Raw genomic sequence first — 18,060 nt, forward strand, 5'->3', positions numbered from 1 at the left:
TGCTAGATGTGCGGGATTAGTTCTTAGTAATAAGACGTGCTGATTTATTTTGCGAGGCCTCCAGTCTGTTTGTTGTCTGCCGTACCTCCAGTCTGTTTGATGTGTATGAAAAAAGAAAGAGAGCGACAAATGCTATGTACATGAACGACAACCCATAAAGTATTCATTTGGCAAGTCCAGGTTGTCAACGTTTATAGGCCATCGGTAAACACTGTGTCTCCGGTGGGCGACTCTGGGAGAAGCGCAAGGGACGAAGAAGGAAGTGCCGGGTCACTGTGGTTGCAGACAAGCGGGTCTCACAATGACCTGGTCGGACAGGCCGAGAGTGGACCGGGTGTCGCGAGGTCATGCTGCTAACGTCGTTAGATGGTGATGGTGGCACTACAATTACTAACAACGGGGTGCTGTCAGCGCTCTTACTGCGTTGGAATAAAATCCGTGCAGAGGAAAGACAGTCAATGAATGCGCCACGAAGTGGCTGGTCACGTGACAAGATTACTTCAGTTCTTCAGCCAATCACTGCACGCAGGCTGCAAGCGTAGGCGACTTACATCAGTTGAGGTGCCGTCCCAAAACATACCATGAAGGCCCCTAGACAGGGAGCCACGGCCTCCGAATCGCCTCGGGTGAGCGCACCTTGTGAGCGCAGCTGAGCGGCGCAGGACATTTGAGACTACGACTTTATTTGGTTGGTGCGCGTACATATATACCTAGTTGACTGACCATGACGAGCGCGCGCCTAGCGCACTGCTTACCATAAATTCATAAGAGAAATCTGCTGTCTCTGTTTAGTGCGAATACACTGAAGGTCGTCACATAGGCCTGTGCAGACACTTCAAGCGGAGCTTCTAAAGCTTTACCATATGCTACGCGCGTCCACAAAAACTCACCCAGGTTGCCTTTTCCACGTTATATTTGTGCTCTGTGCGTGGAATATATAATCAGCGATAATCCTTTGTTATGATATATTCTGATACCCACGGGATGGCCCAGTCCGGTATTAATATGAACCACTTTGTGATATCACTTTCATTGAAGAAACATTACTGAGACAAACAGCAGTCATTTGCACTAGCCAGGGGACGTAATAAGGCGGAACTTGCCCCCTCCTCGAGTCACACAAGCACCAACCCCTCTGCCGACCCGCCCTCTGCCGACCCGCGCTCGCGCTCTGCCGACCCGAGCATGAGTATCAGAAATCAGAGTTATTCATTCACATTATTGGCCAAACTGCGTTCCGAAACCTGAACACGCCATTGGCAGACCTTGCGGAAATGAGCAGACTGTCACACCATTTGGAAGCGTCAAAACAAAACACTGCATTGCCACCTGTGCGTGCACCTTTTTTAGACTGCTTAACGCCGCACGCAACACTAGCGTTGTCGCCTCAACGGCCCTAAGGTCCCTAGATAAAACAAGTTGTTTTTTTCTAGAGACTTTAAATGACCCTGGCTTGCACGGCACCCACCACCCCTGTCAGCTGTTCAAGCTCTGCAAAGGCGTAATCAAAGCCGTGTCAAAGCATCTAGTTTCATTTCGTCGAAGGGGGTGCTTTCAAGTTCGTGCTGCGATGGTTTTAACACTGCGACCTGATTATCTCCGTTACTCCTCGTTTGCTAGTTTGTAAATGTGCACTGGAGATCGAGTCCTCGCGGAATGTTTTACGAATCTTCTAACTGTTGCGCCCTGCAGTTCACTATGTGTCTCAGAAAAACGAGGTGAATGAGGGTCGCAGAAACAAGATATTGATACGGTGGTGGTGGTGGTAAAAAACATTTATTTAGGATAAAGTCTACTAGAGAGTGCCGACGTGGCGCATCGGCGTGCTGGAGTGGCCACACCCTATTCTGGGACGCCAGTGGAGCTGGAAGCTAGAGTGCAAACCAAAGCACTACAGTACCGATCAGTACTTACCGCGAATTGGCCGCTTTGTCTTGGACAAAGTGGTCGAATGCCACTAATCGCGAAAACATTGAAACACGGGCTGGTATACCATATAATCATAAAATTATGATGACATTGCTATTTGCTTGCAACTGTAACTGCAAACGCTCTTTTCTTTTCTGGTGCGATGTTCGTGGAGCCTTTCCAATGGCACCGGCAAATTGCTGCTCGGACACGTCATCTGCTGCCGTGACACACTTGCAGTTTCGATCCACCTGAGTCAACGCTGCATCCCGCTTGCTTCACGCATTACCGCTCGCTATCTTGCGGAAATTCATACACATTGTGGACTCTCCACGTGAATCTGGTAAGCTACCGACTTCACTGCACCGTTCATCGTTCATTACGCTGTGCGGTTAATTAACTTGAGCAATGACGGATGCTGTACAACGGACATAAAAAAACACTTTCACCACACGAACACGCCCCTTATATATATTCGTGTGCCATTCGGGAAACACAAAAATGGACTGAGCATCAAGAGAAAGAGCAACTCCTCTGTTTTTATCACCTCTCCACCACTGCGCTAAAGCAACATGTTCGGCACACTTAGCCACAACTCACCTAAAAACAAGTTCTAGGCGCTGCCATGCTGTTTGGCAGAATGCGCCGGCGCTCACAATCTTGCTGAACGCAAAAACACAGAATGTTGCCTTTTTTCAGTTAATGTTCTCTCCAAGAGATTGCGCGACCATCTGCTCACTCCCGCTATTTCACCCAATGCTGTGTTCGGATTATGATACATGAAGCAGGGAGTTTCACAACTCCCATGACCTAAGAACTCTGTCTAAAATTTGGTAGTTTGAAAGTTTTTTGTATTTCTAAATACCATGAACTCTCGATTGACTGCCGAAGCAGCAAATTAAACAGCTGTTCTGCAGTATTTATCTCATGCATTGTTTACGAATTCCAGAGGGGCAGAAACCAGCGATTCTCACACATACTCTCGTGTTTACATTGACTGTCGTTGCACCGCAGAGGAAAAAGCGAGAAATTAGCAGATCCTACGTACTGTCGGTATCCATGGTATGCGAAGCTCGAATGAAAAAGGTTGATATGTCACTTTAACTTCAGCACAACGTTACGAGGCGGACGTAAATTATGCCCTACATGACTTCCATGCCATGGTTATCATATTTGTATGTGTCATTTACTTTCCTCATCAATTCACGTTACGTGATACTAAATTGAGTATCAAGTCACGTGACATGTGGAGCTAGCGAAACAGCCGCGACCACGCTATGAGCGTAGCACGTAGCCATGTTTTACATGACACACATGTCATGATTATTATGTTTGGACGTGTCATTTATCTTTGACGTCCATTCATGGCACGTGATACTAAATTTCGCATATAAAGGAGCTAGCGAAACGACTGCGAGTACGCTATGAGCGTAGCCTGTAATAATGTTTCACATCACATACTTATCATGATAATCATGTTTAGACATGTCATTTACTTTCATCGTCTATCTACGTAACGTGATACCGAATTCGGTAAATGTGGAGCAGGCAAAACGGCAGCGAGCGCGCTATAAGCATAGCAAATAATCATAATTTACATTGCACATATGTCATGATAATCATATTTGAAAGCGGCATTTACCTTTATCGTCCATTCACGTCACGTGTTACCGAATTGGTTAAAGCTAGCGAAAGGGCCGCGAGCGTATGGTACATTGTCATGTTATTACATGACATTCATGTTTTCAATATCATGTTTGCACCAGTCATATACCTTCGTCATTCATGGATGTCACTGCACAACATAAGTAGTATATATGAAGCTTGAAACGAACGCGAGCGCACCATGCGCGTGGCGTGTATTCATTAGTCATTACATGAAAGTCTTGACATTCATGACATACATATCATGATTTTTATGTTACGACTACTCAATTATGCTCGTCATGCAGTCATGTTATGCCGTACAAATTTTGGTATTGATACTATTATCAAGACGACCAACAGAGCTAAATGTCCCAGGTAGATAGATAGATAGATAGACAGATAGATAGATAGATAGATAGATAGATAGATAGATAGATAGATAGATAGATAGATAGATAGATAGATAGATAGATAGATAGATAGATAGATAGGTAGATAGATAGATAGATAGATAGGTAGACAGACAGACAGACAGACAGACAGACAGACAGACAGACAGACAGACAGACAGACAGACAGACTATCATCATCAGCAGCAGCAGCAGCTTGACTACGGCCACTGCAGGACAAAGGCCTCCCGCATGTTCTGCCAGTGAACTCGGTCCTGTGCTTGCTGCTGCCATTTTATACCCGCAAACTTCTTAATCTCCTCGGGCTACCTAACTAGATAGATAGATACGCTAAAAGTCGCTGATGTTCGCTAAAAAAGCTTCGCATTTATTATCCTTTAGAGTTGTTTTGAAAGCTAACGTCCTTTTACACGGGTGGACAAAGCACACTGAGAAACATAGTAGTACTTTGAGTAGACTGACCATTGAGTGAACTCGATTGCCACGAGGACGTTATGTGGCGAGCTCGTAAGTCTACGTGTTTGCTGGACCAGAGCCGCGAAGATGATGCGATCTCTGTTATAGCCTCTAAAGTGGACTCAACAAGGTGGCATGCGTCGCACACCACTACACCGTCGATTAGACACCGCGACATTTTACAAGCTGTATCTACATTCTTGTGGATGCTAGAAACAGGCACGCTTATAGAAATTTTGAAACACTCGTACTAGTTAGCATCGAAAGGCGGAAACTGCAGATGAGAAGGGAGAACACTCCCACATAGTTTCACTTTCTTACCAGCAATGCGGTCGGCGGCATCGTCATGCTCGTCGGCCATCTGGGAAGTCTCTTGGCCCTGCGGACCACAAATTCGTATTTGCACTCGAAAACTTTCGTTGCGGGCGTCAGTTGACCCTTCTGAGGCTGTTCTTTAGACGAAGTTCCAGCCAGAAGCAGAAGATCTGTGTGCAATTAAAGGCAGTGACTGCTGCAGCATGGTTGAGAGTGGAGTCCTCGATCTGACGTCTCACGCGAGATATCTTTCGCACATTGTCCCTCGCCCCGTGTTCTCTGTTAGCGAAGCAGGGTGGTACCGCCGTCTGTCAGTGCCCAAGAGAAGTAATGCGACAAGAGGCAGGTGAAGCATGGTATTCGATATTGTACGCTGGGGTGCAGTCTTGCAGGCCATGGTTAAGGCTCTGTGGTTAAGGCTTCTCGGTGGCAATGAAACCTCCTAACAGAGCCAGCATCAGATAGTCGCCGACGCAGTTATGTTCTTCGCTTTTCGCTTCTTGTTAGCACGTGACAGCTCATTGTTGGTCACGCAGCTTTCATATGCACCAACGATCTTTCATCGCCGACTACCTCGAGCGCGATAGAACGAGCTTATTTATTAAACTGCTGTTTCCCACCATGCTGTTTCCCTCCATAGCTGACAATCTTCGAAGACACATATCAAGTGGCACTGTTTACTCCGGGCTTGTTGATATCAGTTCTGTGCGGGACTGACGATATGCTGTGTTTCGGTACATGTTGAAAACTTCAATTCCGTTACAACACTGGTTAAATTAGAGCATCGGTGGTAGTCATCATGATCGAGACATGCCACTAGGCGTCCACGTGGCTGTATCCACGTCAAACGGTGCTATAGCTGCAAAGCACAAATACAAATTGTTCAAGCTGTCTTCTATCATTACACTGTAAAAACACCTTTTGTGAGGACATGTCTCACTTTCGTGTTATACCAATTCGTATGACGGGGTGATCAGTCACGTTTTTTTTTCACCCAATTCATATCTTCATGGTTCATATGTTGGAGTAAGAATGATCATTTCAGTTGCGGTTTGTTTCTTTTGTTTACGTTAAGTATAATGTGTCGTAAAACTACGGCAATGGTGAACACCGTTTGATATTTCTATATGAAGATACATAAAATAATATTTGGTGTCGATTGAGGTTCAATGCTCTTCATTACATTGTGTGAAGCGGAACATGCACTCCTCTGTGGGTTTCTTGTACGGCTGTCGGTCATTTCCGGTGGTATTCACGTGACAACATCGGGAGACGCAACTCTAGGGGACCCGGCGAGAAACGCTGAATATGAAGGGGTATTTTCAGTTCTCTCACACCCCTGTCTCAATCTCTTTATTATCCATGCAAAGACACTGAATCACTGATGTTGGCAACGTGATGTGAAGGGGGACTTTTAGTTCTCTCACACCCCTGGCTCAATCTCTTTATTATTCGTGCAAAGACACTGAATCACTGATGTTGGCAACGTGATGTTTCATTTTGGGCAAGGACCCCTGCGTGGTGTTTATTTCAGTTTTGTTTCTTCAAACTAAGCGATAAACGGCGCTCGAAGAAAATTTTAGGGGCCAGCGCTGCCGTATGCAGTCATCGACTAGTGTAGTGAAGACAAAGCCGACTTCTGCCAGATTGGACAAAGAGACCTTGATGTGCGAACGACTTCACTCGTTGGGTTCAAAGAATGTAGCTATTTTCCACTCTGTGTTGTGTGCTGCCAGGGGCACTGCACCTATTCTGTAAACAAAGCATTGGACTGTAAAACATCTTCATACCGCTCTTACGTGTAACCCTACGGCAGTGCATTCGTAAGGTTCGAACTTCGCGTACATGATTCCAATAACTACCGTACTGGTGCTATAATCGCATGACTTCGAACGACGTGAAGGTGAGCTAGTATAAACGAATACATGGTGAAAGCAGGTAGGTTTACAAGTGGGACGCTAGAAAAGTGGTGATGAAAACGCATCGTCGTTGTAGTCATAATTTTTTCTCTTGTGTGTTTTTTTTCTCGCCACCACTGCTCGGCTTCATCTTTCCTGGTTATTCCTAAGGCCACAAGGAAGGTTCCGCCTCGTTGTGAAAACTTGCCATAGTTTTCTGTTTATCTTATGCCTATTTCTAAACAGGCTGCAGTTGACACAAAAGAATAACCACGCATTCACGTCATTTTTCGGCACATTTTCACTGTGTCGGGGGTGTAGCTCAGTGGTTCGGGTCAAAAAAAAGAAAAGAACGCCTTTTCTTGGGAACAGTGGAAAATGAACTCTAACCTCTTAAGGGATGAGTCGTTTGGCGCATCAGTTATTAAAAAAATAAGTAATATTAACATAGAGTGTATGGACAAAATAGGAGAAGAATGGGAGCTATTCAAGCAGCGAATCAAAATAAAAGCAATAGAGAGATCTAGCGTTTTATCTTTTGAATCTAAGAATGAGAAAGAGCTTAGACGAACACTTGAGAGACTAACAACTCTTGAATGTGAAAAACCTGGAGTATATGGTGACGATTTGCGGAGTATCAAACAGAGGATAGAGGTATATGAGGAGGAACGCTATCGTGGAGCGCTAGTGCGAGCCAGAGCAACATCAATGACTGTGGATGATCGCCCGACAAAGCGAGCGCTTGGATTAGAGAAGAGTCATGCCAGACGAAATCATATAGATGCCATTGAAGTCAACGGTATCGAAGTTTCAGACAATGAGAGCATAGGACGAGCGTTTGGCAAACACTACGAAGGACTCTTCGCTGCCACGCCCATTGATTCAGAGGCATTTAAGCAGGAGTTCCTTAGCAGAATGCCGAAGTTGTCAGATAACACCAACTCAGCTTTAGAGCTATCTATAACGCCAACGGAAGTAGAAAGGGCTATAGATAAAATGAATCCTGGTAAATCTCCATGGTCGGACGGGCTTAGTGCTTCGTTTTATAAGGAGTTCAAAAATGAATTATCCCAAGTACTTGCAGTCGTCTTCAATCAAGCTTATAAACTTAATGGCCTCCCTAGGTCCTTTAGTGAAGCACATACAGTTTTGATACCTAAGACAGAACACTCGGAGAAGTTAAAATTAGTTTCTTCGTATAGACCGATATCACTAACTAATTGTGATTACAAAATTTTAATGAAAGTACTAGCACGGCGACTTCAAAGGGTAATCAAAGAATTGGTAGGGCCTCACCAAACATGCGGGATTATGGGACGCTCCATTGTGACTAATATACACAAGATGCGCTGCGTGCTCGAGTGTAGCGATGCCAATCAAGTAGGGGTAGCCATTCTACATATTGATCTCGAGAAAGCTTTTGATTGTGTTTCCCACAACCTTCTGCTTGCCATTCTTGACCATGTCAACGTTGGTTTTGTAATCAGAGATGGAGTATCTATGGCATACCGGAACTGCACAACCCGACTGGTAATCAATAAGACGCTAGGAAATACAATTAACATAAAGCGTTCTGTCCGTCAGGGCTGTCCTCTGAGTCCCCTACTTTTCAGTTTATATATAGAGTTGTTGTGCTTAGCAATAGCTCAAAACAATTGCATTCGTGGCTTTAGATTACAAGAATCCGAAGTTAAAACTTTGGCATATGCCGACGATGTGGCTGTTTGTTGTATCGATCAAGATAGTGTTACCACTACCATCAGTGTGGTTAAAAGGTTTGGCAAGGCAACTGGCAGTCTAGTAAACTGGGGAAAGTGTCTGGGTTTCTGGCATGGAGAGTGGTCGTCAAAACCAGTCTATTTTGCCAATGTTAAATGGGTGACCACACCTGTCAAGTACTTAGGGGTGCCACTAGAATTTTATAAAGATAATGAAAACTACTGGCAAGAACAAGCGAAAGAAATCCGGACGAAAGCTAATAGATGCAACGGTAATCATCTGTCAGTGTTTGCTAGGGCGACTGTCTGTAACCTTTTCTATGCCTCAAAACTTTGGTATGTGATTCAAGTATTGCATTGTTCAAGGGCAAACATACAGAAGTTTCCTCGCATCTTCGCAGTGTTCGTGTGGGCTTCGAACTGGGAGAGATGCAGTCGAACAAATCTGTTTCGAAAAGTGAAACACGGAGGGCTTGGTTTAACACATCTTTTTATACGCCAAGTCGTAAATTGGTTCTTTTTTTTTTCGCGACACAAGGGACCCTTTCTTACGTACAGTGTGCCAAATGAGACTGATGCGGGCTTTACCTGGATATGTGGTTAGCACGAATGGCATGACCGGTGCTGTGCGCGGGTATCTTAAAGAGGTTATTCTAAGTGTACGGTTTTTATCTGTTAGATTTTCCAATGAATATTTGTTTTCAGTGACTCGAAAGAAGTTGTACAAAGATGTATGCGATGTTGTTTTACCTGAACCGCTGTACCATGCCATGTATGCTGGAGGTGAAGGGAAGGATGTGCTAAAACGAGTGAAGAGAATGCAAGTGGCTCCTGGCGCGAAGTCTTTCTTTTTCAAGCTGCACACAGGTACATTATCAGTCAGGACATTTCAAACTGACCGTGGCTTTTACTTACCTTGGGGGACAAATTGCCTTATCTGTAAAAAACCGGAAAATATTGACCATGTTTTCTTACATTGTTGGGAGGGAGTATATTTTTGGGATGTACTTCAAAGGACATTACAGAAAGAATTAACTTTAAATTCATATGGTATAAGATTTCTGCCAATAGTGGACGAAGAGGGAATGCCTTTTGATTTGATTATGCTGTGTGGACTTCACTGTTTGCGGCGGGCACGTATGGCGGGTTTCTATCGCGATCATGATGCACGGCCTGCACGAATGTATTTTCGTGAATGTATGGCCAAGTATGTTGAACTGCAGAAAACTCAGGAGATTTTACCTGAGTGGTTGTCGAGGATGGAGCCCTTGGCAACACTTAAGGAATTTTAAATTTCTGTCAGACTGTTACTGCTTGTTTTTGTTCTGCTTGTGGTTTGATGTATGCGCCTGTCAACAGGCAATGAAGCAAAAAAAAGGTGTAGCTCAGTGGTAGAGCGCTCGCTTTGCATTCGAGAAGTCCCGGGTTCGAACCCCGGCTCCTCCACGTATTTTTTTTCTGTCTTAACAAACTGCCATTGCACTTACCACTACTGCTCACTGACGTTTTCTTTGTCGTTCTTTTTACCGATTTCTGCAAACTTTTTGTGATGTTAAAACCTCCGCCTTTTGACAAAACATACAAAGCTGAGTGCCAGGTGAATTGCCATCAACAAATTGTTCTCGGTGACCGCTGTCCTGTGAAAAAATATTCCGCGAAACGAAGCAACGAAACTATAAAGCGAGCAGTCAGTGTCCTTCTCATCACAGCCGTAAATTAATATGGATGAAAAAAAAAACACTGGGAAAGCTGAGAAACACGCTAGTCCACCGTACCAGCTTGCTCAGTGTTCTCAACCAAGAAAACAATACGCCATAGGTGATTTTTTTTATTTCTACTCTTGACCACCTCGAAACATGGAGGTTAGTCCAGAGAGCTACGTGCCCGAACTGCTCTTTCGGGGCAGCGAGTCAGCATGTTCTGTGCAAGGTATTTTTGGTCGTGTTTTCCTGGAGAGCCGCGCATGCTGGATTACGCTGTCTCGACGTGAACCACTCTGTTTCATCTGGGTGTGATACTCGAGGGCGCTTTACCTGCCTTCTCATTGTTGCTGGTGCGGACTGTCTTTGATACGATCGCGGCGAGGATACTTTTACCCGTCTTCGAGTGACCGTACACAGACCTGCTATCAGATTTTTTTTTTCGGTAAGAACTCTTCCTCGCTAAGGAGGATTTCCTTCGGCACTAGTCCTACCCTTTTGGTTTCGTCAGAGAGAGACGCCTGAAACGTGTCTTTCGGTCTGCCTTGTTTTGGTAGGCGTATGTCAGTTTTATACTGGCATAGATGCTATGTAAATACGGGATTTGTACATATAAACGTTTTATTTTTGCTTTTTATCATCATGTGATGTACATATGTATAGCAATATTTTTATACCAATCGTTTGTTTGTCTGACGATGTTCTGACGAAATGTTCTGTTCAAACGTTAATAATGTTCACTGTCCGTCAGAACAAAATTTTCTAAACACATAACGCAGTACGCCGTATCCCTAATTGTCAGACATTTATTCTAAACACAGAGCTAGCAAACTCCCTTATTTAAGGTGGCGCTATAAGTCATTTTGCCATCATTCTCATAAGCCTATCCCATGCCTAATGCAGGGCGAGAGCCTCTCTCAGCCTGATAGTAAAGCTCGAAACTTCTAGATAGGATCATGGGCCAGCAACTAATGATGGAGCTCACTCGGAATCCTTCATGAAATATATTTTGCAGTTAGGGCTCACTTGAACTCAGAGTCACGAATCTGCACAATAACCGCACTCGCGAAAATTTCCCTCACCGGACTCACTCGGACTCAAATCCACGAAAATATTACTCACCCGGGCTCACTCAGACTCACGGCTCGATCTTAGTATGAGCGAGTTCGAGTAAAACGACTAGCTCATGAGTGAGTTTGCCAACCTATGCGATCAAGTGTCCTCTCCTTTGCCTGCTTTACACGAGTGTGTTCTATGTTATGCCTGCGCAGCTTTTAACTCTACCATCTTCCTAGCACTGTGTCTGCTTTCACAGTAACACTGTGTAGACACAGTGCTAACACTGTGTCTGCACTGTGTCGGCTGCGTCTGCTATCACCAAGAAGAATGCAATGGAGCGCATACCACAGATACTCTCAAACCATGAAACAATGAGCGCGGCCCATAAACGAAAAAGTGGGTCACGATTGTGCAGGATGAGCCCAAAATTACAGGCTCGAAAAGCCAGTTTCGGGAAATTGAACATTAATTTAGGACATTCATCGCGGATCTGAAGTTATAAATACAAAAAATTGAGCGTTCCAACTTCTAAAAGAACGCCGGAAATTAAATACGCAACTCAACTGATAATGAGAAGCTCATAACATGCGGAGATACGAATGTGGCTTAGAGAAAAATCACAGCATATCCACGGACTGATTGATGATGAGTGGGGTGAAACGTCCGTCAGTTTTCACACCATTCTGTCCGTCCGTCCGTGCGACCATCCGTTCGTCCGTCTGTCTGTGCACTCATCATTCACCCGTTCGTGCATCCGCGCGTTCGTCCATTGCTTGTTTCTCTGTCCATCTATTCATCCGTCCATCCATCTATCTAGTGATCACTCCAAGTACCGCCATCGTGATTCTTTTTTCTCGTTAATTCATCATATTGTCGCGAGCAAAAACAAGACCTGCAGCCAGGAGTTCACCCGAACCAGAGCAACGAAAATGTTCTCTTCTTCTTCGTAGCTCAAAACGGGTATGAGCCACAGTGGCTCTATCATCAATGGTGGCATTACCCCCTCTCCCAAGAAGCATCGTCTCGAGGCTGTACATGAAGGCAAAGGAAAAAAAGAAAAAGAAAATGAGACGAAAATAATACCATGCAAGCAAAATGAATGGCGTAAGGCGGAATAACATAGTTGGTTGTGGAGCCAAGAGTTAAATGAGAAATAAGAAAAATAGGAAAGAATGTAAAGGAGAGACGAATAAAGTCAGTCACTCAATGGCGATTCACAGCGCGAAAAGTATGGTTTCAGCCGTGAAACGTGAACGAATTCAGTTCGCGGGGTGAAACGGGAACGTCTCGAACTGCCATCTGGGAGAACCTCGTATGTGACGTCGCTGAGACGTCGTACGACCTTGTAAGGGCCGAAGTAGCGGCGAAGAAGCTTTTCTGAACAGCCACGTTGTCGGATAGGGGTCCACACCCAGACTTCATCACCGGGCTTGAAAATACCTTCACGGTGACAAAGATTGTAGCGGCGTGCGTCTACGGTTTGGTGATGTTGAATACGGTGACGAGCAATTTGACGGGTCTCTTCTGCACACTGCGCGAATTTGGCGGCATTGGTGCGGTATATTCTTAAGTTGTCGGGCAGGAGCATGGCCTCGAGCATCGTCGTGTCCTCGCGACCATGGACTAAGTGAAAAGGTGTGAAACCGGTACTTTCTTGAACAGCAGTATTATACGCAAAAGTTACGTAGGGAAGTATGGCGTCCCAGTTCTTGTGATTGATGTCCACATACATTGACAGCATGTCTGCAATTGTCTTATTGAGTCGTTCAGTCAGCCCATTTGCTTGCTGGTGGTAAGCCGTTGTTTTACGATGTTCCGTGCCACTTAATCGCAAGACTTCCTGCAGCATCTCTGCGGTGAAAGCTGTCCCACGATCAGTTACGACGACAGCTGGAGCACCGTGACGTAAGACGATGCTGTTCACAAAAAATTGGGCGACATCTGCTGCGGTTGCTTTTGGAAGCGCCTTGGTTTCACAGTAGCGTGTTAAGTAGTCGGTAGCGACCACAATCCACCTGTTTCCAGACGAAGACGTGGGGAATGACCCCAGCAAGTCCATGCCAGTCTGATGAAAGGGCGCCTTTGGTGGGCCTATTGGTTGCAGTAGTCCAGCTGGTCGTAAATGTGGAACCTTACGTCGCTGACAGTCGCGACATGTGCGAACGTAGTGCTTCACAGTCTTTGCGAGACGTGGCCAGTAGTAGGAGCGTTGAATCCATTGCAGCGTGCGCGTATAGCCGAGGTGTCCGGACGATGGCTCATCATAACACGCACGTAAAATGTCACCACGAAGCGTAGTTGGCGCAACAAGCAGATACATAGCTTGGGTAGGATGAAAGTTCTTTTTTTTAAAGCACTCCATCGCGGAAACAAAAGGAGGATAGTGAGCGTGCAAAGCTTCGAGGAGGGTGGGAATTGCGTCCTTCCAGGTAGTCAATGAGCGGAATGAGCTCCGAGTCGTGACGCTGTTGCTCAGTCAAGCGGGTTGCTGATACGGCAGAAAGAAAAGTGTCGTCGTCTTCAAGGTCAGTGTTGGCATTTTCGACCGGTGCATGTGAGAGACAGTCGGCGTCGGTGTTTCCGCCCAGATTTGTGGACGATGGTGAGATCGAAATCTTGTAGCCGAAGGCTCCATCGTGCAAGACGACCTGAGGGATCTTTGAGATTTGCGAGCCAACAAAGGGAATGGTGGTCGCCAACTACTCTCAATGGGCGGCCATACAAGTATGGGCGGAACTTTGTTATGGCCCAGACAACATCGAGGCATTCCTTCTCGGTTGCAGAATAGTTTTTCTCCACTGGGGATAACGTTCTGCTCGCATAAGCGATCACGCGCTCTACACCATTATGCCACTGAACTAATACCGCTCCTAGTCCAACGTTGCTGGCGTCAGTGTGTAATTCCGTGTCAGCGCTTTCGTCAAAATGACCCAGTGCAGGTGGATCCTGGAGGAGGTTTCTGAGGGTGTCGAACGCATGGCACTGATCGGGACCCCAAACAAACGAGACACCGTCTTTTGTAAGCTTGTTGAGGGGTTCCGCAATCTTCGAAAAGATTTTGACAAAGCGCCTGTAATACGCACAGAGCCCCAGAAATCGGCGTAGGTCACGCTTATTTGTGGGCACGGGAAAGGCGGCAACAGCACGGGTTTTCTCCGGATCTGGGCGGATGCCGGCATGGCTCACAACGTGACCAAGGAACTTCAGTTCTTCATATCCAAAATGACATTTCTCGGGTTTGAGAGAAAGCCCCACTGTTCTGATTGCCTGAAGTACTGCATGAAGGCGTTGGACGTGTTGTTCAAACGTGTCTGCAAAGACCACGACGTCATCAAGGTAAACAAGATATGATTGCCATTTGAGCTCTGTGAGAACCGTATCCATCATTCTTTGGAATGTAGCTGGCGCTGAGCATAGACCGAAAGGCAACACTTTAAACTCGTACAGGCCGTCGGTAGTATTAAACGCCGTCTTTTCGCGGTCGCGCTCATCCACTGCGATTTGCCAGTAGCCGCTACGTAAATCCATGAAAGAAAAATATTTAGCGTTGCGTATACGGTCTAACGACTCATCTATCCGGTGTAGAGGATAAACGTCCTTTTTGGTGACCTTGTTCAGTTTACGATAATCAACGCAAAAACACAACGTACCGTCCTTCTTCTTTACTAGCACAACTTTCGAAGCCCAGGGGCTGGTTGATGGCTGGATGACTTCGTCCTGAAGCATCTGCTGGACTTGGTCACGTATAGCGTCTTGCTCTTTTTGCGACACCCTATAGGCGTGTTGTCGGATGGGTCTCTCGGTGGGTTCCGAGATGATACGGTGCTGAGCAAGAGGTGTCTGTTTAACCTTTGACGTAGTGGCAAAGCAGTCTATAAATGAGCCGAGTAAACGCAAAAGGCTTTCTCGTTGAGCCGAAGGTAGTCTCTCGTTTACGTCGAGAGTGCTCAAGAAGGCCTCGTCAGTGTGGTCATTCAATGAAAATAAAGCTAACGTGGGCGAACCATCGGCATCGGCAAGTTCTCCACAATATGCAATGGCAGTGTGTCTCGTTAGGTGGCGATATTTGTCGCTGAAGTTCGTGACCAGCAGGTGAACATGCCTATTGCTAGGCTGAATGATTCCTCGGGCAACACAGATTTGCCGTGAAATAAGGAGAGACAAATTGGCCTCTGCAAAACCGCGTCAGACATGTCCTGTCCCAATTCTACTTCGACAAAGAGGCTGCTTCGAGGTGGGAGAGTCAGAGAATCATCGGTAACACGAAGCGCTCTTTTCCGGAATTGTGTACTGTCAGTTGCAGCGCAAACAGGATCTTCGAACGACACAAGTAATTCACGGAGGTCGATGACGGCACCGTATTCACGAAGGAAGTCCATTCCTAGAATGACTGGCCGAGAGCACACGCGCAATACGAGGAAAGAGCCCGCAAATGTCGACGTACGTATACGAATGCGTGCCGTGCACATACCGGTAGGCCTCACCAGATGGCCCCCTGCCGTGCGCTACTGCGGTCCTTGCCATGGTGTGGTAACGTTCCTCAGTTCAGATGCCAGTGCGGCGCTCATTACGGAATAGTCGGCGCCGGTGTCGACGAGGGCGCTGACAGCATGATTGTCGACGAAGACGGCGATTTCGGCAGAAACAATCTTTCTGTTGTCAGAGAATACTGCAAAACCGGAATGGTCCTCGTCTGGTCGTTGCGTCGAATGAGGGTCTTTTACATTTCGCCGGGCCGCGACTTCGCCCCCAGAAGTCGCCGTTCCTAGTTTCCCCTGCGGGGACTTGGTGACCGCCTCCTGAAAGGAGCGGAAGACGATGAGGGCAAACTGGGTGACGTAGACCGGCGAGGCGACGGTGATCTCGACTGGTGGTGCTGAACAGTCGAATGTATTCGCTGGCCCGTGAGATAGGCTTCGATTTCGCGGGGGCGCTCACCGTAGCACGGGCATCGAGCATCAGGATGGAAGCCGCGGAGACCTAGTTGCCGGTATTGACAGTTCCTGTATACATGACCCGCTTCGCCGCAGTGATAGCAGAGCGGACGGTTATCCGAGGTGCACCACGTGCTTGCCTTGCTACCACTTTGTCTTGAGGTAGACGGCAGAGAGGTGGGTGTGCTCCGGAACCTTGAGCCGAGAGGCGGGCTCGAAGCAGTGGCGTGGAATGACTGCATTGACTGGTACCTGGGCCGCATAGCAGGATCTGTAGCCGGTGGCACAGGGGATTGCAATGCCGCTGCGTATGTCAGGACTGGGGCCTCGGGAATCGGTGGTGCGATTGGGGTCAGGGGTGCGACGGCCTGCCGGACTTCTTGTCTGATTACATCCGCGAGGGCTGACACAGGTTGATGGGATCCCACTGCCTGAAGCTGTCGCAAATCGTCCCGAACAATACTTCAAATGAAGTCTGCGAGGGCCTGTCTCTCGCTGTCAGAACTGATAGAGCATGTGGTGGTCGGAATCTGGCATTCATATTGTGACGACCGCTGCTGCAACGCACGTTCCATAGTGGTCGCTTCACTGATGAACTGGGCGACTGTCGTTGGTGGATTCCGCACGAGCCCAGCGAAAAGCTGTTCTTTTACTCCGCGCATCAAATGCCGCACCTTCTTTTCCTCGGGCATGGCAGGGTCCGCACGCTTGAAGACCCGAAGCATGTCCTCGACAAACATGAATACTCGTTCGTTCGGCCGCTGGTTTCTGCAGGATATGGCTTGTTCTGCCCTCTCCTTTCTCTCGGTGTTCTTAAAGGCGTCACGGAGCTGACGGCTAAACTCTTGCCAGGTTGCGAAGGAGCCCTCGTGGTTCTCGTACCACGTCTTCGCAGAATCCTCCAAGTAGAAGTAAACTCAGCGCTGCTTGCGAACATCGTCGCATTCGTTGATACTGGCAACCCGATCAAAGTGGTCGAGCCAGTCATCAACATCCTCGAAGATGTCTCCATGGAACGGCTTTGGTGTCTGTGGCGCATTAAAAACATGGGCGAGAAGAGAACCATGTACATCGCTGGTTTGGACCGCCTGGCTTGTCATCGGAGTTGCCATCTTTCTGGGTGTCGATGTCAAGGGACAAATTCAGGGGGTAACCCACGCAGGCGGCGGCTGCTTCTTGCTTTGGGAAATGTAGCTGTCTCCGCGATGGCCGTCACAGCCGAAGTACACGTACCCAGCACCTCCACCAGTAATGTCATGAGCAAAAACAAGACCTGCAACCAGGAGCTCACCCGAACCAGAGCAACGTTGTTGTTGTTGTTGTTGCCCCTTCGCACTGGCACATACCCACTATGGGGGATTGGCCATGAAATCTAGAAGTAGCCTATATGAGATCTACTAAAAGGTTTATCCTAAATGAAAAACTAATGATATAATAGAAAAGAATAATTAACTAGAAAAAGAATATTAAACTAAACAAATAATTGAAGATTGAATCAAGAAGAGTAAAGGTGAGGTAATACTACAGTGTAAGACAGAAATTTTGAGTAGACCAGACAATCGAGCTTATCTCACCCGGTCACAATCAAATGAATATGCAAATTTCATTCAAAATTAGACAAGTGTCGTCAGAAATATATTTAAGCAGGCATTATTATGACATGCGCTTTGATTCTCGAATGAAATTGCATACAGCATCGAATACGCTCCTGTGGCAATGTCCCAAGCTAAAGGCACCGAAACTTAGAACATTATCTGCAGTTAAATTTAATCCTACTGCGTGAAACGGAACAATTAAAAGTCTTTTCCTAATTAATGAATAGTTTTTACATGTTATAAAGTAATGCTCTATTGTTTCCGTTTCTTCACAAAATGGACACAGGGGGGATATCGCCAGACCAGCTCTGTGCAAGTAAAAGTTTAATGGAGGGACACGACATCGAAATTTGGTTAAAATAACTTCTAACTTTTTAGATTGACTCCACTGAGGTTTCCAGGGATATGTAAGGTGCTGAT

At 46.5% G+C, this 18,060-nt stretch overlaps 1 non-coding gene across 1 annotated transcript; it reads left to right on the forward strand.

Moving 5' to 3' along the window:
• Positions 1–9,726: 9,726 nt before the first annotated feature.
• TRNAA-UGC (transfer RNA alanine (anticodon UGC)) lies at positions 9,727–9,798 on the forward strand. The gene has a single exon. It is a non-coding gene; the product is annotated as a tRNA-Ala (tRNA).
• The last annotated feature ends 8,262 nt before the right edge of the window (positions 9,799–18,060 follow it).

Source organism: Rhipicephalus microplus, chromosome 3 (genome assembly GCF_043290135.1).
Source record: "Rhipicephalus microplus isolate Deutch F79 chromosome 3, USDA_Rmic, whole genome shotgun sequence".
NCBI classification, from domain to species: Eukaryota; Metazoa; Arthropoda; class Arachnida; order Ixodida; family Ixodidae; genus Rhipicephalus; species Rhipicephalus microplus.